Genomic DNA, 9,978 nt, shown 5'->3' on the forward strand with positions numbered 1-9,978 from the left:
GAAAAAATTTTAATGCAAAGAAAACATGCAAGACACCAAACTTAGAAATCTTTAATGCATGGACTCTAACAACGAAAAATGCACATGAAAAACAACAAACAACACAAAACAAGAAAACATCAAGATCAAACAAGAAGACTTACCAAGAATATCTTGAAGATCATGAAGAACACTATGAATGCATGAATTTTCGAAAAATGCAAGAAAATTTTTTTTTAAAGCATGCAATTGACACCAAACTTAAAAATTGACTGAAGACTCAAACAAGAAACACAAAATATTTTTGGTTTTTTTTATGATTTTATGATTTTTTTGTATTTTTATTATTTTTTTTCGAAAATATACTTTAGAAAAACGAAAATAATAATAAAAAAATATTTTTGAAAGATTTTTGAAAACTTTTTGAAAAGAAAATTACCTAATCTGAGCAACAAGATGAAGCATCAGTTGTCCATACTCGAACAATCCCCGGCAACGGCGCCAAAAATTTGGTGGATGAAATTGTGATACAAGAGTTCCAGGCACTGTTAGAGAAGCTCACAACTCCGTTCAACTTAACCAGCAAGTGTACTGGGTCATCCAAGTAATACCTTACGTGAGTAAGGGTCGATCCCACAGAGATTGTTGGTATGAAGCAAGCTATGGTCACCTTGTAAATCTTAGTTAGGCATATTAAATTGGTTTATGATGAGTTCGAAAATTAATAATAAATAGAAAATAAAAAGGGATAGAATTACTTATGTAAATCAATAGTGGAAATTTCAGATAGGCGTACGGAGATGCTGTGCTCCTCTCGTATCTCTACTTTCTTATTACATTCATCCAATCCTTCTTACTCCTTTCCATGGCAAGCTGTATGTAGGGCATCACTGTTGTCAATGGCTACATCCCATCCTCTCAGTGAAAATGTTCCTATGCTCTGTCACAGCACGGCTAATCATCTGTCGGTTCTCAATCAGGTTGGAATAGAATCCCTTGATCCTTTTGCGTTTGTCATCATGCCCAGCCTTCAGGAGTTTGAAGCTCGTCACAGTCATTCAATCCCAGAATCCTACTCAAAATACCATAGACAAGGTTTAGACTTTCCGGATCCTCATGAATGCCGCCATCTATCTAGCTTATACCACGAAGATTCTTTTGGGGAATCTAAGAGATATGCGCCCGGCCTAAAGTAGAACGGAAGTGGTTGTCAGTCACGCGCGTTCATAGGTGAGAATGATGATGAGTGTCACGGATCATCACATTCATCAAGTTGAAGTACAACGTATATCTTGGAATAAGAATAAAAGAGAATTGAATAAAAAGTAATAGTAATTGTATTGAAACTTGAGGTACAGCAGAGCTCCACACCCTTAATCTATGGTGTGCAGAAACTCCACCGTTGAAAATACATAAGTGAAAGGTTCAGGCATGGCCGAATGGCCAGCCCCCTGAAACATGATCAATAGCCTCCTAAGATGAAGAATAAAACAAAACTGAGACCAAAGATGAAACGTGGTCAAAAGACGACTAATACACTAGTAAAAAGTCTTATTTATACTAAACTAGCTACTAGGGTTTACATGAGTAAGTATTTGATGCATAAATTCACTTCCGGGGCCCACTTGGTATATGTTTGGGCTGAGCTTGATCTATCCACGAGCTGAGGCTTTTCTTGGAGTTGAACTCCAAGTTATAACGTGTTTTGGGCGTTCAACTCCAGATCATGATGTTTTTCTGGCGTTTAACTCCAGACAGCAACATGTACTTGGCGTTCAATGCCAAGTTACGTCGTCAATTTCTGAATAAAGTATAGACTATTATATATTGCTGGAAAGCTCTGGATGTCTACTTTCCAACGCCGTTGAGAGCTCCCCAATTGGAGTTCTGTAGCTCCAGAAAATTCATTTCGAGTGCAAGGAGGTCAGATTCCAACAGCATCAACAGTCCTTTTGTCAGCCTTTTTCAGAGTTTTGCTCAAGTCCCTCAATTTCAGCCAGAAATTACCTGAAATCACAGAAAAACACACAAACTCATAGTAAAGTCCAGAAATGTGAATTTAACTTAAAACTAATGAAAACATCCCTAAAAGTAGCTTGAACTTACTAAAAACTACCTAAAAACAATGCCAAAAAGCGTATAAATTATCCGCTCATCACAGTGTTACAAGAAATTAGAGGAAATTTTTGTATATGGTCAGATAAAGTTGTATGGAAATGATGAAATGCACAAGAAGAAGAACTAAGGTGCATCTCAAGAAAAGAGTGCAAATCAAGAACCCTTGTTAGAAAGAACAAAGCATATAGAGTCAAGGAAATCTTAGCTAATTTTGAAGAATACGGTTTTCGAATGAAAGCAACTCCACTCACAGAAAATTCCTAGGATTCAAGGATTACGTAATTATACTAGGACAAGTTCAGGCTTATTCCGAAAGAGACAAGCTTTATGCGGGTAAGGAATAGGATTAGAAGAATGATGAATTTGGTTTTTCAAGAAGAAATTCAAGATAGATTTTTCAATGTAAGCTATAAAAGAAATGTTAGATCAAGTCATGGAGATTAGTTGGCGCACCCTCTCTCTCATGTAGAGCTTCCTGTTGTTGTCTTTCCTCTTCACTTGACATAACCAGTACCTCCCACAGGGAAACACTTTGTCGAATGGGTTTTTTTTCTACTACTCCCTCCAACTACCTTCTATATTTTGTCGATTATCATGGTGTCTTCTATCATGGTTCAATCAAAGTGAATCCGACTTCCAGCACTAAGTCTATCGCAAACTCACTTTCTCTCGGAGATAGATATTCTGGTATACCTTCAAGAATTACCCCAAGACTTTCTCACGATAGGGATTTGGCCTCATTTTCACTCGCCTCTTAAACAATTTTTAGCTAAAGGTTGAATCCGCTCTATTCCTCTTCGTCATAGTTTACCGTCATTGGATTTTAAACAATAACTCCGCGTAGCTCTCAACAGTTTCGATTCCTTAAAAATAATCTAATCTGCTTCCGCTGAATCACTCTGATTCTTCTTCAAGAACTCCGCCACTCTTTTAAGTTTAACTAAATATCGCTCCGTCTCAATAACTGGAAGTCATCGGTTTCGATCATTCGTTACAGTAGAATGCTATATACTAATATCATGTAAGGCAGTTAAAAAAATTCAGCGACTAGTTTACTATTACCTCGGGTCTGAGAATCAAACTTGACTGTATCATGGCTCCTCCTATGTGAACAATCCCGAGATATGTGCCTTGGCTTCCCGCACTGGTAACATACGCCTAGTCCGGCCTTGTATGGTCTGTTTGGATGATACTTTTTGCATCTCAGACACTTTAAGTCTTCCGGTTGAGTACTAGTCTGCTCTTTTGAATCCTGTCCCCGACGGTTATCATTCCTTTGGTCATTGTTCTGGCACTGAGAATGTGAAGTGACATAACGACCCCTTTTGAAACTTTGGCTCCTAGGTGTAATTTTCTTTCCCTTTTTCTTTGTGAAAGATTCCCGGTGGTCACTCCTTGCCACCACAGTCCTTTTTGAGCTTTCTCCCGTTACTTGACCCATGTTAATTTTCTCCGGATAACCCACTGGTACCACTGTACTCGAAACATTATATCCACCTTCATTTTCATCACCACCGTCATTGCCAACTCTTGTTTGTTGTTCCATCTTACCCATTGCTTGGTTGGTCACAGCAGCAATAGCACCAATGGCAGCAGTAGCACTCGTCATTGCCGTCACGAAATCGGTCAAACTACCTTCTGGTATGGTTATCTAGTTACCTCTCTGTCTCTGACCTCGATTACGCCCATGACCACACCCACGAGGCACCATTTGGCTCCTGTTCACACCAAACAAGTGATATCAAGGTGATTAGTCTCAATATCGCAATTCTAGTGTTTCAAAGTCTCAAATGCATGCTCATGAATATTCATGCCATATATATATATCAATTAGATATCCTAATTAGCATCTACAGACACCCAGAATATGTCCAGAAGCATAGTCAGTCCATTCTCCAAACTCTACGGGAACGAATTGCTCTGATACTATAATGTAACACCATACCATAAAAAACTTTATGCTTAAGTCGTAAAATAGAGGTGGTGTGGTATTACGACCTCTAAAATAATATATATATATATATATATATATATAATACTTGAAGGAATATAATATACGAGGAGCCTTGAAGGATAGGTAAAACAAAATTGCAAAATTAAAAGCGCAACGCACAAGAATAAGGATTACTTGTGTATGAAAAAAAGCTAAAGTTCTTAAACGTATATATATAAAAGCAAGAGTAGAGGGTTAAGAGTACAAAATATCAAGCTCCGAACTAAGCCTGCGAAACTAAGGCTAGCTAGAGAATAGTTATATATATACATATAAGGAACCATAACCCAAAATACATAAAAGTAACCCTAATTCTCCATAAACCTCTATGAGGTGCAACAGTAAAGTATATATACATAGGGAGAGTCTATACATAAAGATATAACAAAATAGAATAAAATATCAATCCCAAAAGCTCATTTTGCTGCAGAGAACTCCATATGTCTAGCGAGGTGCCTCTTGACATGCATCTGAAAAATACAAATATTCGTATGGAATGAGAACCGGGAGTTCTCAACATGGTGAAGGTGCCGCATACATAAGATATAAGGTCCCAGGAAAGCCAAAGGCAATCCTATAATTCTTATACTCAGATAATAACACTTAAAGAACTAAAACAGAAAAGATAAATCAGGGTGGTTCTTTAAGGCTTCCTAAACTTAACCAAAATTTTTACCTAACCCTCCATCATCCACTTTCCTTCAAAACCTCCATCTCCAGTGGAATTACACAGACAAGCAAGCAGACAATGGCAAACACAATTATGATATAAGTAATGCAGATAGCACGTATGACAATTAAGCATATTAAAATTACATAGGCAATCCCAATTAGAGCACGAGCAAACAATTTAAACATATGCATATGATGCATGCCTGTCCTATGGCTGACAAGTCTCATCTGTCGGTTATCAAGCCAACCCGATAAGCCTGGCTGCTAAACCCTGGACTGGCCCTCGACGCGCATCCCCAAGAGTCTATGCATATCTTTTTCTCATCCATATATATAAATTTTGCTCATTGGGGATATCCTTCCCAGGAATTTATACGTACTCGATCACCCTTACGTCGTAGGGCCAACAAAGTATCGAGTCTCAACCTGGAGCACGTGGTGGCAAGCCACTGCTCTTTACCCAGGGAGACTCGTATCTCAGATAACGTAAGTGCATAAGCCTCATTTCATTCATATTCATTCATAATTATTTTATAACCATTCATTATAGCCATAACATCACTTATACATCATATATTTGCACTTTTATACATAATTCATTATAACCCGGAGCAAGTGGGGACGAACCACACCCTTGTATCTACCCGAAGAGCCTCTATACTAACCAACTTGAAGCAAGTGGGGGCGAAACCACAACCCTTGCGTCTACTCATGAGGTACGTTCTCATATGCCCAGGAAGAACAAAGGAGGGGATCTTAACCTCCCACCATCTCGTTGGGGGCGATTTTACAATACCAGGAGGAACAAGGAAAGGGATCCTCACCTTCCACCATCTCATGGGGTTGCACTTTCAAGAAAGAGTGCTTAGATATAACATTTATTCCTTTCTTTAATCAGTTTCATAAGTTAAGTAGTGTGTATATATATATATATATATATATATATATATATATATATATATATGTATGTATGTATGTATGTATGTATGTATGTATGTATGTATGTATGTATGTATGTATGTATGTATATGCACCCTATCTCCTCAAACCTAATTTATCACTTCTCAAGCTTCATTCATCTCCAAGTTATCACCCCTTCCTAACTTCTTCTCATCAATCAATACACAACTAATGTTTAGGGGATAAAAGAGCAAAAATAGTGGTTTAGAGGTTCGAAATTAGGTTTTAAAAACATAAAATCCACTTTGCTGAAAATAGGGGTCACTCGTATGCGTGGGTGAGTTTTTCCCTGCTCGTGTACGCAAGCACCCTGCTCGCGTACGCGAGATGCCCAACCCGAAAGGGTTAGTCGCGTCGCGTGTAGTAGTCGCGTACGCAAGATATGCAGAGTGGTAAAAATGCTGGATACTGCAGAATTTCAGCTTTGCACTTTGAACTTCCGACACACATAACTTTTTCGTTTTAAAATATATTTCATCTGTTCTTCGAACAACGTAAAGTTCACGGACCCAATTTTCATATAAAATAAGTTTGAAATTGGGGGACCGGAAGCCGAGTTATGGCTTACCGAAGTTCGGCCAAAAAACCAGTTTTTCACAAAAATCTTCCAAACCTCTATTTTCACAAAATATAATTCACTAACCATATCCACTCAACAATACCCTACACCAGAACATACCAAAATCACAGCAACACAGTCCCACATCTTACCACTACTAACCATACCTCAATTTCTAAATAATCACATACAAATCCATCAAGCTCAACATCAATAATCAACAAAATCTCATATTCAAACATTATTATATTACTATCATTCATTCAATTCATCATCTCATTAGCTATCCACCGCATTCATATCATTAGCCAACACCCTATTATCCACAACCAATACTCAACACACATTGTATTAACCAAAGTCACTAAACATGCATCAAACATACAATTCAACTTATCCTATGTCGTCTAGCCTAAGTTTTCACGACACCATACATATTATATATGAGAAACTAAAACCATACGTTAGCCGATTTTCTCGTATAACCCCAGGCAACACAATTAAGCAAGCTCACAAGCCTCCAACACCCAAAATCTTGCAACCAATACCAATTTCAAGCCTCCAATTTCCACAAATATGCTCCAATTCTTATACATATATCACCTAATTCACATTACCATATTTATATACCAAATTTCAATACCCAAACACACATAAACAAGAAATTGACTAGGGTTGATGATCCTTACCTTGTATGTACCTCAATTTAGCAAAAGCCTGCTAATTTCTCAAGTCAATTTGATCCTAAAATATCAAATTAACCAAAATCTCAATACCCTAAAACCATGATATTTTCAAACTAAAGAAGAGAGAATAGGAACTAGGAATGTGATTTCCTCACCTTATAACGTATTGAGATTTGTAGAGCTCGTCACTGCGAACGCGTGGCCAAAAACGGTGCAGCGATCGGAGCTCAGAGTGAGAAGATATGGGGATTTGAATGAAATCCAAGGGTTTGTGAAAGTTGGGAATGTTCTTCCCACTTGGCTGAGCATTCTGCGTTCTTTGCATGCAAGGGAAGGAGAATAAGTTGAAGCTCATTTAATTTGATGGGTTGGTTGGGTTCATGGGTTCGATTTGGGTCCGGTTCGACCAGTTTGATCCGTTCAGTCCAATTTTGGGCCAAATTCTTTAAAATTAGTGTCAAAATTCTTATTTTAATTAGCTCTATCTTATTAAACTATACAATTTACGTTTCTAATTTATTTTATTAAAAATTAATTTATTGACTAATTATTCATTAATTTTACGGGATTTACATGCAAAGGGTGGCATCTCTCAAGTATAACATGAGTATTCTAAACCTAAAGATCTATTACTTGTTTAATAACTAATTATCTATTAACTAAGTTACTGATTTTTTTTATAGGGTACCTTGTTGCCATGCTATAGCAGCCATTGCAGCCATGAACAGAAGACAAGAGAATTATGTCCATGAATGAGTCACCACGGGTTCCTACAATAAGACCTATGAATATCACATCAACCCATTAAGGGGTGAAGATATGTGGGAGATGGCAGAAGGGACACCCTGCTTGCCTCCCTTAACAAGAAAATCACTTGGAAGACCTAAAATTTATAAAAGGAGAAAAATTCAAGTGAAGGCACCTTTGGAGAAAGCCAAGAGAAGAAAGCAACCAAACTAAAGAGGACATATGGTAAATTTATATGTGGAACTTGTGAGGATGTTGGTCACACCACAAGAAGCTATGCTCTAATAAAGAGGCTGAAGGTAGAAGAAGCAGCAGCAACTACTCAACAGGAAGATAATGCTACTGGTGATTAAAAAAGTGCTGCACCTGAGAAAAACCAAGGCAATGATTTAGGCAACCAAGAAGGGCCTGATGAGGTTGAACTCTCCCAAAATGTCACTTAGTCATAAGACTTCTCTTAGGATCAAACTAATAAAGAGGTAACCTCTACTAATCTAAAAATCTAAATTATAACTAGTTTGACTTGTATTATGTATATTGATAAAATTTGGTTTTGTGGAAACATAGTTCCGTACAATGAATGACCAGCCAAAGTGGCAACTTCGTAGAAGGAACAAATTGCTAATTGTTAAAGCGCAATGAGGATGCTGCATCGGATGCTCCACCACCAAGTTTAGTTTTAGTGGAGACAATTCAAAGAGCAAGTGCTGCAACTACTAAAAAATGGCAAGACCGATGAAGTTTGTACCAACTCTTGGGTTTAAGTCACCTCAAAAGAACACATGATGTTTAAAGTTATAGAAGTTAGACCAAACTAGGCATTGGAGATTTTTTTGGGTTAACCATGTTATTGTAAATTGATCTGTCCTTGTTTTGTCATTGGTATTGCCTAGCTAGTTGGAACTCTTCTATTTAAGTGTCTTGTTTGAATACTATATTTTGATGTTTATCTTTATGTTGTGTGCTTTAGCACATATAACATTTATGTTATGTTATATAATTACTGTTTGAAATCTGAATTTGGGATTACTAGGTTTGGATATATCTATCTTTTATCATGTTAATGTTGTTAATAATGTATGTGGCAAAATTATGTTTGGTGCTAAGAAATACACATACTCAAAATGAATGAAAGTTCTTGTTTCAATATTGCATTTCAATTTCATGATTGCATAACACAGTATCTTATATTAGCTGATACATAACAAAATTCGGGATCCTAAAGTTCTATTATCTATTGTTTGTTTACTAAAAAGCTAACCAAACAAGCAACTAGACCAATAGTGATAGTCACTGCAAAAACACTATAACCATCATCATCATCTTTAGTGACCTAATATCATTCTTCAAATTTTTTAGCCTCCACTTAAACTCATTCACCACTTTTTGTTGAAATTGACCAACATTTTGTTGTTCATCTTATCCATCAGTCCAACGAAAAAAATTACAATGGCTTCCAAACTGCAAAGAGAAGAAATAAATGCTAAAATCGGCTTTCCTCAATGTATGAAACATGAAATTTCTTGGACAAACTACTAACCTCATAATTATGATACCCATGACATGGTCTTTTTGGATTTTCTGGTGTTTTAAAAAACTTGATTATTGCTTGCAAACCGTAGTTGCAAAATACTACATTCTTGGCAGCGATTTTGGGTCGAATGCCTTTCCTCCCACTTGAGTAGTTTCTATCTGAGCTTCTTTGACTTGTATCTCCACCATCCATCATTATTCAACAACTATGCGAAGATGATTTTCAGATTCGAGATCTCTTAGACAAAGAGAAGAAAAGAACGAAGATGATCTCAAATTTAGGGATTTAAGGTTTTAAATTTCATGATGGGATTAATTTGAGCACAAACAATTAATTTAGAAAACCATTTTTACATGTTGTAGTGTCTACGTCACACTACCTATTAGGCAGCCAGCATGGCAGTTAACATCCCACATTAGTGTCTCATTAATGTCAATTTACTGAAGGACTAACGAAGAATAACATTGTGTAATTTTAGAAACTTATTTGGTAATTTTTTAAAGTCAAGAGTATAATTGAAGTACGATTGAAAATTCAGGGACCAAACATGACATTTCATCCGAAGGAAAAAACCAAATATGTATCGACAAATGAAAAAGACAAAGTCTCACGTAAAAAGATATATCAGTTAAGCTAATCATATATGTATGAATCGTTGCATGACATGGAGGAGGCAATGATTGGTGAGGATGCATAAATAGTGGCATCATGACAGCGATGAACTCCATTA

Source organism: Arachis hypogaea, chromosome 1 (genome assembly GCF_003086295.3).
Source record: "Arachis hypogaea cultivar Tifrunner chromosome 1, arahy.Tifrunner.gnm2.J5K5, whole genome shotgun sequence".
Classification (NCBI taxonomy): Eukaryota; Viridiplantae; Streptophyta; class Magnoliopsida; order Fabales; family Fabaceae; genus Arachis; species Arachis hypogaea.